The sequence below is a fragment of the Haematobia irritans genome, chromosome 4 (genome assembly GCF_050003625.1).
Source record: "Haematobia irritans isolate KBUSLIRL chromosome 4, ASM5000362v1, whole genome shotgun sequence".
NCBI classification, from domain to species: Eukaryota; Metazoa; Arthropoda; class Insecta; order Diptera; family Muscidae; genus Haematobia; species Haematobia irritans.
This window is the reverse complement of record NC_134400.1, coordinates 180,148,823-180,166,984: the sequence shown is the minus strand read 5'-3', so window position 1 is coordinate 180,166,984 and position 18,162 is coordinate 180,148,823. Positions and strand designations below refer to the sequence as shown.

At 34.5% G+C, this 18,162-nt stretch overlaps 1 long non-coding RNA gene across 1 annotated transcript; it reads right to left on the bottom strand.

Annotated features, from left to right (window-relative positions):
• Positions 1 to 1,625: 1,625 nt before the first annotated feature.
• LOC142234382 (uncharacterized) lies at positions 1,626 to 2,040 on the bottom strand. The gene is made up of 2 exons (XR_012721612.1): positions 1,841 to 2,040; positions 1,626 to 1,777 (listed from the first exon to the last, which is right to left on the bottom strand). It is a non-coding gene; the product is annotated as an uncharacterized LOC142234382 (long non-coding RNA).
• Between the last annotated feature and the right edge of the window lie 16,122 nt (positions 2,041 to 18,162).

Genomic DNA, 18,162 nt, shown 5'->3' with positions numbered 1-18,162 from the left:
ACCATAATTCATGCCAAAAGTAACCAATTCGATAAAATATCAACGGATTTTAAAATTTGTTGTTATTTCCCATATTTTTTGATTTTTGACAATTAAATTAAAACAAGTATATACGGCCGTAAGTTCGGCCAGGCCGAATCTTATGTACCCTCCACCATGGAGTGCGTAGAAACTTCTACGAAAGACTGTCATTCACAATCGAATTACTTGGGTTGTGGTATGTTAAAACTTCTTAACATCGTTTTCTAAATTGTGAGCTAGTCCATACATGGTATATATTAGACAAAAATGTTATGTATAGTTAAGTCTACAAATAATAACGAATCGATATGGACTTTTTGCACAGTACGTAGAGAGCCACAATTGAAATACGGGGGTCGCTTATATGGGGGCTATATAGAATTATGCACTTGATATGGACCAATTTTTGTGTGATTGGGGATCGATTTATCTGAGGGCTATATATAACTATAGACCGATATGGACCTAGTTAGGCATGGTTGTTAACGGTCATATACTAGCACTATGTATCAAATTTCAACTCACTCGGATGAAATTTGCTCCTCCAAGAGGCTCCAAAACCAAATCTCGGGATCGGTTTATATGGGGGCTATTTATGATCATGGACTGATATGGACCACTTTTGGCATGGTTGTTAAATATCATATACTACCAACACGTACCAAATTTCAACCAGATCGGATGAATTTTGCTTCTCCAAAAGGCACCGGAGGTCAAATCTGGGGATCGGTTTATATGGGGCTATATATAATAATGGACTAATATGAACCAATTCCTGCACGGTTGTTGGATACCATATACTAACATCACGTACCAGATTTCAACCGAATCGGATGAATTTTGCTCTTTCAAGGGGCTCCAGAGGTCAAATCTGGGGATCGGTTTATATGGGGGCTATATATAATAATGGACTAATATGAACCAATTCCTGCATGGTTGTTGGATACCATATACTAACACCACGTACCAAATTTCAACTGAATCAGATGAATTTTGGTCTTCCAAGAGGCTCCGGAGGTCAAATCTGGTGATAGGTTTATATGGGAGCTATATATAATTATGGACCGATGTGAACCAATTTTTGCATGGTTGTTGGATACCATATACTAACACCACGTACCAAATTTCAACTCAATCAGATGAATTTTGGTCTTCCAAGAGGCTCCGGAGGTCAAATCTGGTGATAGGTTTATATGGGGGCTATATATAATTATGGACCGATGTGGACCAATATTTGCATGTTTGTTAAAGACCATATACTAACACAATGGACCAAATTTCAGCCTGATCGGATGAAATTTGCTTCTCTTAGAGGCTCAGAAATCCAAATCGGGGGATCGGTTTATATGGGGGCTATATATAATTATGGACCGATGTGGACCAATTTTTGCATGGTTGTTAGAGACCATATACTAACACCATGTACCAAATTTCAGCCGGATCCGATGAAATTTGCTTCTCTTAGAGGGTCTGCAAGCGAAATTTGGGGGTCCGTTTATATGGGGGCTATACGTAAAAGTGGACCGATATGGCCCATTTGCAATACCATCCTACCTACATCAATATGGTAATAATACTTCAATGCAATATTTAATACTATGTAATTCTGTTATAATAACTAGTATATATTTATTCATTAAATTTTTGTTTTTTTTTCACACAAACTTTGCGGAAATGACGATCCTTGACGTTTTTGACCGGCTTCCTATGCCCGCTATATAGTCTTTTTCTGTGTATCCTTCCGTCTTGACAGCATCTGAAATAAAAGATTATATGAGTCAATAAATATACAAATAGAAAGTCATATAAGAAATATTACCTGAATCTGGCACATGGCTTCCCTGAATCTGGCTTGGAAAGGTGCTAATTGCCGTAGGAAAATTGCTTTAAATTTCTGAACGAAAAGGTGTATATCTGGAAAGGATGTACAACTCAATACAAATTAATTGATAATCTGGAAAAGATGTAAAACTCAATAAAAATTTATTTATGCCCGAAAAACATTTTCAGAAAACTGAAAAAAATGTAAAAAACGAGCGAACAAAAACCAATGTTGCTTAGAAACGTTGCCTAGAAACGTTGACTTTTTATTCCTAATTACAGACCCCTTACGCAGTAAGTGGAAGTCGTAAGCACTGGTTGTCCCACTACGAACCAACTGGATGACTAAGTAATAGCTTTTATTTGTTTAAGTTTTGATGGAATTACATTCTGTTAGATTTTTCTATGCTAAGGTATAAGTAGTAGCATTGTCAACTATATGTGTATTTACGTACAACATACTTACTTAATAGTTCAAATTTCCAAGAACATAATCTATCTTTTGGTAAGGGGTTTGAATTTTTACCACTGGGATGTTTTCGGCTTGTTATACAGAACGGCTAACGTTAAGGTAAGTGTGTGACATACATACATATCTATGATTAATAACAATGGAAAGTGTTACTTTGTACATAACTGAGAAATACTTGTGGTACCACGTGAAGTGAACAGAATGCATGTTGTACTCTTTCTCAAGTACTTACATTTTTATAACCGGCGCCACACTGTGGAACAGGGTATTATAAGTTAGTGCATATGTTTGCAACACCCAGAAGGAGACGAGATAGACACATGGTGTCTTTGGCAATAATGCTCAGGGTGGGTCCCTGAGTCGATCTAGCAATATCCGTATGTCCGTCCGTCCGTCTGTCTGTGAACACATTTTTGTGATCAAAGTCTAGGTCGCAGTTTAAGTCCAATTGCCTTCAAATTTGGCACAAAATCCTGTTTTGGGTCAGAATAGAATTTTCGAAGAAATCGGTTCAGATTTAGATATAGCTCCCATATATATCTTTCGCCCGATATGCACTTATATGGACCCAGAAGCCAGAGTTGTACCCTGATTTGCTTGAAATTTGGCACCAGGAGAACAATAAGTATGTTATAGAGGTGTGCCAAAAATTGTGAGTATCGGTCCATGTTTTGGTATGGTCCCCATATAAACCGACCTCCCGATTTGGGGTCTTGGGCTTATAGAAATCGTAGTTTTTATCCAATTTGCCTGAAATTTGAAATCTAGAGTATTTTATGACCATAAAGAGGTGTGCCAAAAATGGTGAGTATCGGTCCATGTTTTGGTATAGCCCCCGACCGATCTCCCGATTTTTCTTCTTGGGCTTCTAGAATCCGAAGTTTTTATCCTATTTGCCTGAAATTGGAAATCTAGAGGTATTTTCGGGTCATAAAGAGGTGTGCCGAAACTGGTGAGTATCGGTCCATATTTTGGTATAGCCCCCATATAGACCGATTTCCTGATTTTACTTCTTGGGCTTCTAGAATCCGAAGTTCTTATCCTATTTGCCTGAAATTGGAAATCTAGAGGTATTTTCGGGTCATAAAGAGGTGTGCCGAAAATGGTGAGTATCGGTCCATATTTTGGTATAGCCCCCATATAGACCGATTTCCTGATTTTACTTCTTGGGCTTCTAGAATCCGAAGTTCTTATCCTATTTGCCTGAAATTGGAAATCTAGAGGTATTTTCGGGTCATAAAGAGGTGTGCCGAAAATGGTGAGTATCGGTCCATATTTTGGTATAGCCCCCATATAGACCGATATCCTGATTTTACTTCTTGGGCTTCTAGAATCCGAAGTTCTTATCCTATTTGCCTGAAATTGGAAATCTAGAGGTATTTTCGGGTCATAAAGAGGTGTGCCGAAACTGGTGAGTATCGGTCCATATTTTGGTATAGCCCCCATATAGACCGATTTCCTGAATTTACTTCTTGGGCTTCTAGAATCCGAAGTTCTTATCGTATTTGCCTGAAATTGGAAATCTAGAGGTATTTGCGGGTCATAAAGAGGTGTTCCGAAAACGGTGAGTATCGGTCCATATTTTAGTATAGCCCCCATAAAAAACCGTACTTTTTATCTGATTTGCCTGAAATTGTAAATATTCTGGTATTTTAGGCTCACAAAAACGTGTATCGGATTAAGTTTTTATCGGCCCATTTGGTAATGCCTTCATATAGACCGACTTCACTTCTTGAGGGTGTAGAAGGCGCACTGATCATGAAAATTGCTTGAAACTCAATGTAAAATTTCCAGATTTTACTTCTGCAGATTTAAGATATCAAATCAAGACGTTATTTTATAATTTTCTTGCACACTTACAAGAGATGTTAATGATTCCTCTAAAACTCAAACAAAAATGGTTCTTATAAATCCAGAATCTGATATAGTCCTCATAGGTGAAATCTTTAAATTTATCTTCGGGAAGTGTCCTCAAGTCCTCCTGAAATTTCAAAGGAAACCCTAATATTTGGTTCATGGTGGTGGGTATTTAAGATTCGGCCCGGTCGAACTTAGTGCTGTATATACTTGTTTTTTTACTCACATAGTGTACCATCCCAGGGCATTAGCCGACTTAAATTTTAAGTCTACAGATTATAAATTTTGTTCAGATGGAGTCAGATTTAAATGTATGTATTTGGGACAAAAACCTTTATATATAGCACCCAACACATTTGACGGAGTTGATATAATATCGAAAATGTAGATTTACAAAGTGGTGCAGGGTATAATATAGTCGGCCCCGCCCGACTTTTGACTTTCCTTACTTGTTATTGTTCCTTTATTTCGGAACACATATTGTTTCGGATAAGTAATCGTTGGTATTTGATAAGCAAGTGTTCTCTTTACTTCACTGCTTGCGATCTGAGAGAAAGAGAGTGTATGAGTGAAAAGTTTTTCGATGCAGACCTCTAGTTTTTACCATCAAACCATTTGGCATTTGTGTGAAAGAACATTGATGCGTATACGTTCCGCAAAGCCATAAGTCACCATAAACCATACGCTCCCATGAACGGAAAAAAGAACAACGCTTGCAGGTGAATGAAGAACGAATACCTTATCATATTACAATGTCACACCGCCTTTTCATCATTTCATCTTTGATAATATCTCATTATCTTTTCCACGAGAAAACATTGAAGCCAAGCTCAGGGCAATAAAGTATTTTCGTTTTTACTGCTTCAATAATTCCCACTTATCATATAAAGAGTAAACAATTTCCCATACTCATTACTAAAATTATGAGATACATATATGAAATTTTTTGTTTCACTTATTCACCTCACTCTCCTCATTTGCAATTATTTCAGTTTCACACAATGTTTAGAGAATTTAAGGCTCTATGTAAAAATGTACGAAAAAGTCTGATGGTTCCTTTCCCTCTTATACTACATCAATAGAGTCTGTTTTTCTCTACTCTACACATGAATATACCTCAAAGATAATCATCACTTTGTGGCTTATCAGATTGTTCATGCACGAATTTATTACTTTAAAAAATATTATTAAAAAAAAATATATATATATATATATCTCAAGTGCTTAACAAAAGTGAAGATGGGTGCTAAAGCCATTGACAACGGCAAATATGATGTTGCAGATGGTGATGATGAAAGGAGCCAAGTCTCTGTATATATCTTTGTAGTAGAGATCATTTGTTTATAGGAGTCTTGTTTTCGTTTTCTTTTTTTGCCTTGAATGGGCTTTGGCGCTTTTCCCTCCAAATGGAAAATTCTTTCATTTCCAGATTTACTAACGATGAGGGTGTTTTTTATCCTTCCTTCCGCTTTTTCGTCGTTATCTTATGTCGGTGAAAGTGAGTATAAAAATGCAACGGAAATAAAAATTTCCTTGTCAAACATCCTCAAAAGTTTATTATGCATTGAATACTAGCCCATACACATTCATTCATACATACATACTTTTTTCACAAGCTATTATGGGAATACACGGAACCCGGTGTTTTATAAGTTGCTTAAAAAGATTTTCCGTTGCCTTGAGGTAGGCCATACATACATGGGAGTTGAAAAAAAAACATGTCATTTGAGTATACCAAATTTAATATACGCTCACCGAAAAATCCATAAGAAATAGTAAGATAATTTAATTCATATCAAAATTAAGAGTATTTTGGTTTGAGGACAGGCCAGATGTAAAAACACAAAGTTTAAAATCCCAAGGAAACAAAAACGTTGACTTTTATAATCTTCCATAACGACTAATCGGCTTTTCCTTTTTTTCTTGCAGTACTGAAGATTAAGAGTGTTTTTATTTGATTAAATCACTACAATCCCGATATTAAAATTTGTCTACTTGGTTTTCGCTTGTAACTACCAGAGATAGAGAAACGTTGATAATAAATGTTTTCAACTGATCGAGTTGTTCTCGAAGTCTACTCTTTACAATCGTCAATATCGACTAATCAGCTTATTATTTTTTTTTTATTTTTTAAAATCTAGGGCCTACATCGGTGGTATGGAAATGGGCCCTAGGAAACACGGCCACAACTGTGAAGGCGAAATCAACCTCAAAAAAAAAAAAAAAAAAAACAAGTATATACGGCCGTAAGTTCGGCCAGGACGAATCTTATGTACCCTCCACCATAGATTGCGTAGAAACTTCTGCGAAAGACTGTCATCCACAATCCAATTACTTGTGTTGCGGCCGATGACAAGGCATATTAGAACTTGTTAACATCATCTTCTAAATTGTAAGTTAGTCCATGCGGGATATATATTTGGCAAAACAAAGGCCGATTAAAGGGTGATACGGTCAAAATTTGGTCAAGGGAAAACGCGTGTAAATCTGTGAAATTGTTTATTTAAAAAAACAAATTAAATTTCTTTTTCAAGTTCAATTAGTATAAAATTCAGGGAAAAAAAAAAAAAAAACAAGTATATACGGCCGTAAGTTCGGCCAGGACGAATCTTATGTACCCTCCACCATAGATTGCGTAGAAACTTCTGCGAAAGACTGTCATCCACAATCCAATTACTTGTGTTGCGGCCGATGACAAGGCATATTAGAACTTGTTAACATCATCTTCTAAATTGTAAGTTAGTCCATGCGGGATATATATTTGGCAAAACAAAGGCCGATTAAAGGGTGATACGGTCAAAATTTGGTCAAGGGAAAACGCGTGTAAATCTGTGAAATTGTTTATTTAAAAAAACAAATTAAATTTCTTTTTCAAGTTCAATTAGTATAAAATTCAGGAAAAATATTCAGTTAGGCTTTCGCTTTTCCAAATCCGAATTGCCGGGCCTCACGCTTGACACCTGCCATCAGATTTTGTACAGCCACCTTGTCCATCTTCTTCGCCGCAGAATGCCAGTTTGCCTTGAACTGCTGCTCGTCCTTAGCAGTTTTTTGGTCTTCTTTAGGTTCCGCTTGACAATAGCCCAGTATTTCTCAATTGGGCGGAGCTCTGACGTGCTGGGAGGGTTCTTCTCCTTGGGAACCACCTGCACGTTGTTGGCGGCGTACCACTCCATGGCCTTTTTACCGTAATGGCAAGATGCCAAATCCGGCCAAAACAGTACGGAACAACCGTGTTTCTTCAGGAAAGGCAGCAGACGTTTATTCAAACACTCTTTCACGTAAATTTCTTGGTTGACAGTCCCGGAAGCTATGAAAATGCTGCTTTTCAAGCCACAGGTACAGATGGCTTGCCAAACCAGATATTTCTTTGCGAACTTTGACAGTTTTATGTGCTTGAAAATATCTGCTATCTTTCCCCTTCCTTTTGCCGTATAAAACTCCTGTCCCGGAAGCTGCTTGTAGTCGACTTTGACGTAGGTTTCGCCGTCCATTACCATGCAGTCAAACTTCGTCAGCATCGTCGTGTACAGCCTCCGGGATCGCGCTTTGGCCGTCGTATTTTGTTTATCATCGCGATTTGGAGTCACTACCTTCTTGTAAGTCGATAGTCCGGCTCGTTTTTTGGCTCGATGCAAGGTTGTAGACGATACACCCAGCTTAGTTGCGGCATCTCGGAGAGAGAGGTTAGGGTTTCGCTTGAAACTACCGGCAACTCTCTTTGTCGTCTCAGCGGCTCCCGGTTTTCGATTTCCCCCTGATCCAGACTTCCTGGCTGTCGACAAACGTTCCCCAAACACTTTAATTACATTTGTAACGGTTGATTTGGCAACTTTTAGCGATTTTGCGTGCGAGTAGCTCGGATTTTCGCGATGCGCGAGCAAAATTCTGATACGCTGCTCTTTTTGCTTGGACGGCATTTTGACAACTGAAGAGTGAATTCCAAAATCAAAATAGGAGCAACACTCTACACACACACACACCTTCAAAATGAGGGGTGTTCAGATTTTTAAATGCAAAATTGAAAGAAATACGTCAAGTTTATATTGACCAAATTTTGACCATATCACCCTTTAAATACATTTCAGTTGTTGACCGGTATATACAGGGAAGTTTAAGAAATAAATACGAAGCGATATGAACTTAATTACGAAGCGATATGCACTTTTTGTAATTATAAAGCCAGCATTTATATGGGTGCTAACATATATACAATTATGAACACGATTCTACCCAAAATGGCAGATCTTTTACTGTTTGGTAGAATTCTTGATATTTTGGAAGATCATGCAAAATATTCCTTTCCAACTGTGTAAATTTCCAATAGAAATACAATTTTGACAAAATTTTCTACAAAAATGCAATTCTGAAAAAAATTTTCTATAGAAACAAAAAGAGGCTCCGGAGGTAAAATCTGGGGTAAGTTTTAATTGGGGCTATATATAATTATGGAACGATATGGACCAATTCTGGCACGGTTGTTAGAGACCATCTATTAACACCACGTACCAAATTTCAACCGGATCGGGTGAAATTTGCTTCTCTTAGAGGCTCCGCAAGCCAAATCGTGGGATCGGTTTATATGGGGGCTATATATAATTATTGACCGATGTGGACCAATTTTTGCATGGTTGTTAGAGACCGTATACTAACACCATGTACAAAATTTCAGCCGGATCGGATGAAACTTGCTTCTCTTAGAGAATCGTAAAAGTGGACCGATATGCAATACCATCCGACCTACATCAATTACAACTACTTGTGCCACGTTTCAAGTCGATAGCTTATTTCGTTCGGAAGTTAGCGTGATTTCAACAAACGGACAGACGGACGGACATGCTCCGATCGACTCAGAATTTTACCACGATCCAGAATATATATACTTTATGGGGTCTTAGAGCAATATTTCGATGTGTTACAAACGGAATGACAAAGTTTATATACCCCCATCCTATGGTGGAGGGTATAAAAATAACCTTTTTAAAAGAAAACCACATTTTAAAAAGAATACTTACCAATTATATTAAACTATACGCTGAGGTGTAACAAAAATTTTCTAAAAAAAATTGATTAAAGTAATACTAAAATAAGGTATTAAAAACCTGTAATTTGGATAATAAAAAGGTCATAAATTAAATATTTTTTTACAACAAAGAAAAACATGAAACTGGTTTAAAAAAAAATAATAATAATTAGCAAATAATAATATACATAAAGAATATTATTTTTTAAAAGAAAACCACATTGAAAAAATAACACTTACCTATTAATGATTAAACTATACGCTGAGGTGTAACAAACAATTTTCCAAATTCATCTGGAGTTACTCTGAAATTGAATATTTATTTTTTATATTGAATAATAAAAACTAATTTAGATAAAACAATTCCAATATACTTTCCATTTCAGCATTTTTTCCTTAATATTGAACATTCTTAATAACTTTCTTTCTAAGCTACCGATCATCACTTTGCCATTGTACACCTCATCGCTAAAATATTAATAACTTTCATTTAAAAGTTTTAATAAACAAACACCAATATATGTCTCAAAAAACCAAAATATTCCATTCCACCAACTATACAACTGAAGCATGCCAAACAAAACCAAAACATTTCTACAACAACAAAAACACAGTGCCTTCATTGAAAACAACACCTCATCCAGACAAATAAACCATTCGCGAATAATAAACACACATACACACACAAACCACTGAAAGAACAAAAATAAAAACAACCCAACGCTCAGATATACACAACATCCCCATCACTCGCTACCATTTCTCATTATTGCATTGCATGCTCTCACTCTCAAAAAAATGTCAAGTAACATCCCCTTTACATTAAACATATTCCACTTTGACGAGAAAGTTCTCTTTACTATCATCAGTTCATCGCATCTGTCCATAATTTACTCTAAAAACAATACTCTTAAATGCATATCAGTATAAGAACAATGAAACGTTTAACTTAAAATTAGCATAAACTTCATGAAATGATATCTATCCATTTTTGACGAAAATGTCTATAAATTTAATTACATGTGAACTAAAAATATTTCATTGAGAAATGTTGTACCAACTATTATTAACTATAGGAATCGCCAGTAAGAAAATGCTATCCGCTTTCAAGTTCAATTTTCGTAAAAAAATATTTTCTCGTACAAAAACTCTTTATAGTAAATTACACTTATTATTTGAAAGTATTTTACATTTCATAAGTAGTTTTATAGTATGACGAAAGAATTTTAAATTACCAGTTAAGAAAATTTTTAAGGAAATTTCCATCGTATTTTGTAGGCTATGAACTAAACGATTGCTACTTAAAATTTGTAAAATTTCCTTTCGAGTAGTTAATTTTCGTTAAAGATACGAAAAATGAACTAAAATTCTGGAAAGTTCTTATAATAAATTATTGTAAAAATCTTCTTAAATTTACGAGACACTTTTTTTCTGCGTACATAGGTAAAATCTTTAGATTTATCTTCGGAAAGTGTACTACACCCTCTTAAAAAATCGCTTCTGTAATATATACTCCCAAACATATTTTGCTTCAAGCATATACATTTTTGGGTATTGCCCAAACATTTATATGTTTGATCTCTACCAATATATAATATGTTTGAAAGGATATTGGTCTAAACAATATATGTTTGGGTAGTCTAAGTTCCTAACATTTTGTATTTTTGCATCCAAATTCAATAATGTTGTCTTCCAAAAAACAATATGTTATTATGTGACCATATAATATGTTTGGAAGCATTTTGCACCCAAAAATATTATATGCTTAAAAAAATTCTCCCTAACAATATTGTGCTCAAAATTTTATTTATTTATTTATATATTTACAATCATAATGAATTATGAAAATAAACAGGTAATATAGGTGCTAACAACATAGGTTTTCGACCTGAATGCTCAAAATTTTGTATATTGTATATTCCCCGACATCTTTCTCACTTCCACGAGATTTTTTAGTTCTTAGCACCTTTTTCTGTAATACAAACATTGTAGAAGAAATTATTCAATTGTATGATTTGTTTTATTTTAATTTTACCTTTTGCCGGACGGGGATTCGATCAGGGACCACACAGTTTGTAAGGATCAAAGAAGTAGCTGATCAATTGCCCAAGGAAAAATAAAATGTTAATTTTGTAATAACAAGCAACAACCACCAACTTAATTCAATATCGCTCCCTGTTAAATAGCGCTCCAAGCTACTAAACACATATATGTTTATAGGCTATTTCTAAATTAATATATGTTTGCATCCAAGCATATTATATTTACAAACATTTTATGTCCCAAACATAATATGTTCTAACATATTAACATATATGTCCCAAACATGTTATGCTAGTTTATGAACATTATATGCTTGCACTCAAAAATATTGTGTTTAAAAATTTGTGTTCCAACCATATAATGTTTATAGCCAAACATATGAAACAGTCTTTTTCAACCGTGTAGTTGAAATGCTTTATTTGGGAGAATATCTGTCATCAAACTCCCCTGAAATTCCAAAGGAAACTATAATATTTGATTCATTTATTTATTTAAGATTCGGTATTTAAGATTCGGCCCGGCCGAACATACTGCTGTATACACTTGATTTTAGCTAAGTTTTTGTATTTAATGTTATTGATATATCAGAGATATTATACTCAAGCCAGAGATATTATACTCAAGAGTCAAAATGACTAATTCCATCTCATATAAATTTGATTATAGACTTCAACTCAACCACATTCAATTACTCTCAGTAAACAGAGATACAAAATTACGAACATCCTTTGGAGTGATTTGTGAAACCATAGAAATTCATGAACTACATATCGCCATACTTTTACCATTGCTCATTAGTTTTTCGGCCACATTTCAGTTGTAGTTCAAATTATATTAAATTTAGTTTTAATAAGGTAAAAATTTTCAATAACTTCGTTCTGGTGTTACAAATAAATAAAGTGCTTTTGTGGTTCAAGAGTTCACCCAGGTTGGTTGCTAGTTAGGTTGACGTTAATGAACATTTAAAGAACTGATGATGGTCGTATACATCCATGTATCTTGCGTGCGATAAATTGAAACTAATGGCAAACATTTTTAAGCTAATTAAAATTTTGGCTTCATTCATTCATATACGCATATGGGTATATTGGGAAATTATTGTAGTCTACGACATTTTAATAAAATCAAAATGTTACTACTGAAAGTGTTAACTGAAGAAGACACTCAAAACTTTTCACAGCTAAAAGTTTTGATGAGTAAAGGATACCAAGGGACAAGTTGGTTTTCCACAAGAAACTTTTTACGAAAAACTGAAATTTTATATAATAATTGCAACCTTAAATTATAATTGTATGACATTTTAAAAAAGTTTGATGTTGGTGTGAAAATATTTTTGCCATAGTGCCATTGATTGTGGGATTTGCTTTCTATTCTTTTTATCCATTAGTCACCATGATTTTCTATTTATCTCTTGTGTCATTATTAAACAAGGATACAATTTTAAATGTTACACGAAGTGAAGAATTAGTATAAGAAACAAGGGTGGTCCGATAGTCCCATAATTAGGAGTACATGCTAGCCCAGCAAAAAAAAATAAAAAGAGCTTCTAAAGGCACAAAGCACCTCCAAAAATGTCCTCCCAAAGATGTTCTTTTTTTTAACTGCACAGGCAGTTCTTTTAATTCATTTTGTATACCCTCCACCATAGGATGGGGGGGTAATTAACTTTGTCATTCCGTTTGTAACACATCGAAATATTGCTCTAAGAGCCCACAAAGTATATATATTCTGGGTCCTGGTGAAATTCTGAGTCGATCTAAGCATGTCCGTCCGTCTCACGCTAACTTCCAAACGAAACAAGCTATCGACTTGAAACTTGGCACAAGTAGTTGTTATTGATGTAGGTCGGATGGTATTGCAAATGGGCCATATCGGACCACTTTTACGTATAAACCGATCCCCCGATTTGGCTTGCAGAACCTCTAAAAGAAGCAACTTTCATCCGATTCGGCTGATTTGGTACATGGTGTTAGTATATGGTCTGTAACAAACATGCAAAAATTGGTCCACATCGGGCCATCATTATATGTAGCCCCCATACCAACCGATCCCCCGATTTGGCTTGCGGAGCGTCTAAGAGAAGCAACTTTCATCCGATCCGGCTGAAATTTGGTACATGGTGTTAGTATATGGTCTCTAACAACCACGCAAAAATTGGTCCACATCGGTCCATAATTATATATAGCCCCCATATAAACCGATCCCCAGATTTGACATCCGGAGCCTCATGGATGAGCAAAATTCATCCGATTCGGTTGAAATTTGGAACGTGGTATTAGTATGTGGTCTCTGACAACCATGCAGGAATTGGTCCATATCGGTCCATAATTATATGTAGCCCCCATATAAACCGATCCCCAGATTTGGACTCCGGAACCCCTTGGAAGAGCAAAATTCACCCGATCCGGTTGAAATTTGGTACGTGGTGTTAGTATATGGTCTCTAACAACCGTGCAAAAATTAGTCCATACAGGTCTTAATTATATATAACCCCCATTTAAACCGATCCCCAGATTTGACCTCCGGAGCTATTGGATGAGCAAAATTCATCCGACCCGGTTGAAATTTGGTACATTGCGCTAGTATATGGCCGCTAACAACCAAACCGACATGGACCAAAATTGGTCCATATTGGTTTATAGTTATATATAGCCGATCCCCAAAAATAATCTACCAAAATTGTATTTCTATAGAAAATTTTGTCAAAATTTTATTTCAATAGAAAATTTTGTCAAAATTTTAATTCTCTTGAAAATTTTGTCAAAATGTTATTTCTATAGAAAATTTTGTCAAAATTTTATTTCTTTAGAAAATTTTGTCAAATTTTGTTGCTGTAGAAAATTTTGTCAAAATTTTATTTCTATAGAAAATTTAGTCAAATTGTGTTGCTATAGAAAATTTTGTCAAATTTTGTTGCTATAGAAAATTTTGTCAAAATTTTATTTCTATAGAAAATTGTGTTAGACGTGTTTAATCGGCCTTTTTTGTTTAATATATTCCCCGTATGGACTAACTTACAATTGAGAACACAAAGTTTTAAGATACCTTGTCATCGGCAAATGTCACCGCAACCCAAGTAATTCGATTGTGGATGACAGTCTTCAGTACAAGTTTTTATGCAATCCAAGGTGGAGGGTACATAAGATTCGGCCTGGCCGAACTTACGGCCGTATATACTTGTTTATAACTCGTTTTTTTCATATTTTTTAAGGGTAATTTTAACTTTTATTGTTTCAAATAGGTTAAAAACAGAATATGGATTAGTAAAATGGTACAAATTATTTAAACTATTAAAATGTTAAGTTCATTCCAGAAAAATTGCGCATTTTTAAAATATATGAGGTCAAACGTTTCAGACAAGCGTTAGAATGCATTAAAAATCATAAAAAATTTTAAAAGTTATATGTTTATCAAAATATCAAAAATTTTTTTAATTCGTATCCAAAACAATGAACTCGGATCAAACTTTAAGAAGTGATGTTAATTCAGTGCAACCACTGTTGAATTGGTGACAAGCCTATGACAAGCCCACACCCTAAAAAAAATCGCTTCTGTAAAATATACGAGTACCCCAAACACATTCTGCTTCAATCATATATATTTTCAGGATTGGTCCAAACAAAATATTGTTTGTATTGTTCAAACGTAGAAAAAAAAATTGGGCTAAGGTCAACTTGACTTTAATAATTCAGAAAAATTCTTTAAAATTAATGAAATTGTCTTTAAATTTGTTGTCTTTTTGCATCTTGACTACAAAACAAGAAATCTTTCAAAAATAGGACATGTTTTTCAACACTTTATTCTAATGACGTGTTTACTTGAAACATAGCATAATTTCTACTGGAATTCGAGTCTGAAATTGGAAAATAAAGTTGTCGTAAAATTTTTTTTAAAGGACTTTGATAGAACATGAAGAAGAAAAGCTGAAAAACGCAAGATTAAAATTTGCTTCCTAGAATCAAGAATTGAGTCTTAAAATAATCCTTACTTGTATTATCCGCTTCTTTGGCTCCAAAATTGCTAAAGTAAAGACAAAATCTTTGGAACCGGGCATGCCAGAAAAAAGAAAAATCGCCCCTCTTTCGGTCCCTCACCTCTCACTCCACTACTGCGAAATTGAGCAAGCCGGATTTTATGGATAGTTATAGCATTAAAAATGTCTTCTTTTCCAGTTTTTCACAATTTTGCTATTTTACACTTTAAAATTTCAAAAACTCGACATTGTTTTTCTTGTTAATTAAAAATTAAAATCGAATTTTGTTTTGCTTTGCATCTACAGTGTTGTTTGTCCTGGTGTAGCCATCGTAATTTCACATAAATGTAGCAATTGTTGTTGGCACTTCGTAACGAGAAACTTAGTGAAAAGTTACAGGAATCCATGGCCAGATAATAACGCAATTTCATAACAGTTGCCAGCTGATAATGCATTTCCACTGCCCTTGATTTCTTTTTTCCTTTGTTTCTTTTTTTTCATTCGTCGCATGTTCATTTCATAGTTGACAAGTTTAAACTTTATTAATAAATATTTAATCTGTTAATTAGTGGTAAAAATTATCGTAGATGAGCAGTTTTTTTATACCCTCCACCATAGGATGGGGGGTATATTAACTTTTTCATTCCGTTTGTAACACATCGAAATATTGCTCTTAGACCCCTAAAGTATATATATTCTGGGTCGTGGTGAAATTGTGAGTCTATCTAAGCATGTTCGTCTGTCCGTCCTTCTGTTGAAATCACGCTAACTTTCGAACGAAACAAGCTATCGACTTGAAACTTGGCACAATTAGTTGTCATTGAGTAAGGTTGGATAGTACACACAAAAAATTTTTTTTCTGATTCAATCACGAAATTAATTGATCCAATTAATTTTTTAATTGAAATGTCTTCAATCACAGAAATGATAGTATCAATTAAAAAATTAATTGACAGTCAATTAAAAAATTAATTGATCCAATTAAATATTTAATTGTTACTATTAATTTGTGTGATTGATTTTTATTTCAATTAAAAAATTTGTTGAATCAATAATTGAATATTTTTTAAAACTCAATTAAGATTTTAATTGGAAAAATTTTCGTGAAATTTTTTTCTGTGTATTGCAAATGGGCCATATCGGTCCACTTATTACAAAGCAAATTTCATCCGATCCGGCTGAAATTTGGTATATGATGTAAGTATGTGGTCTCTAACAACTACGCAAGACTTGGTCCACATCGGTCAATAATTATATATAGCCCCCATGTAAACCGATCCCTAGATTTGACCTCCGTAGCCTCATGGATGAGCAAAATTCATCCGATCCGGTTGAAATTTGGTACGTGGTGTTACTATATGGTCTCTAATCACCACGCAAAAATTGGTCCATATCGGTCCATAATTATATATAGCCCCCATATAAACCGATCTCCAGATTTGGCTTGCGGAGCCTCTAAGAGAAGCTAATTTCATCCGATCCGGCTGAAATTTGGTATATGATGTAGGTATGTGGTCTCTAACAACTACGCAAGAATTGGTCCACATCGGTCCATAATTATATGTAGCCCCCATATAAACCGATCCCAAGATTTGCCCTCCGAAGCCCCTTGGAAGAGCAAAATCCACCCGATCCGGTTGAAATTTGGTACGTGGTGTAAGTATGTGGTCTCTAACAACAATGCAAAAATTGGTCCACATCGGTCCATAATCATATATAGCCCCCATATAAACCGATCCCCAGATTTGACCTCCGTAACCTCATGGATGAGCAAAATTCATCCGATCCGGCTGAAATTTGGTACGACTTGTTAGTATATGGTCTCTACCAACCATGCAAAAATTGATCCACATCGGTCCATAATTATATAGCGCCCATATAAACCGATCCCCAGATTTGGCTTGCGAAGCCTCTAAGAGAAGCAAATTTCATCCGATCCGGCTGAAATTTGGTATATGATGTCAGTATGTGGTCTCTAACAACTACGCAAGAATTGGTCCACATCGGTCAATAATTGTAAATAGCCCCCATGTAAACCGATCCCCAGATTTGCCTTGCGGAGCTTCTAAGAGAAGCATCTGATCCGGTTGAAATTTGGTACATGGTATAAGTATATGGTCTCTAACAACAATGCAAAAATTGGTTCACATCGGTCCATGATCATATATAGCCCCCATATAAACCGATTCCCAGATTTGACCTCCGTAACCTCATGGATGAGCAAAATTCATCCGATCCGGCCGAAATTTGGTACATTGCGCTAGTATATGGCCGCTAGCAACCATGGAAAAATGGGTCCATATTGGTCTATAGTTATATCCTATAGAAAAATTTTCAAGATTTTATTACTATACAAAATTTTTTCAAGATTTTATTTCTATAGAAAATTTTGTAAAAATTTTATTTGTATAGAAAATTCTATGAAAATTTTATTTGTATAGAAACTTTTGTCAAAATTTTATTTGTATAGAAAATTTTGTCAACATTTTATATTTATAGAAAATTTTGTGAAAATGTTATTTGTATAGAAAATTTTGTAAAAATTTTATTTCTATAGAAAATTTCGTCAAAATTTTATTTCAATAGAAGATTTTATCAAGATTTTGTTTCTATAGATGATTCTATCAAAATTTTATTTCTATAGAAAATGTTGTCAAAATTTTATTTCTATAGAAAACTTTGTCAACATTTTATTTCTGTAGAAAATTTTGTCAACATTTTATTTCTATAGAAAATTTTGTCAAAATTTTATTTCTATAGAAAATTTTGTCAACATTTTATTTCTATAGAAAATTTTGTCAACATTTTATTTCTATAGAAAATTTTGTCAAAATTTTATATCAGTAGAAAATTTTGTCAAAATTTTATTTCTATAGAAATTTTTGTCAAAATTTGATTTCTATATTAAATTTTGTCAAACTTTTTTGTTTAATATATACCCCGTATGGACTA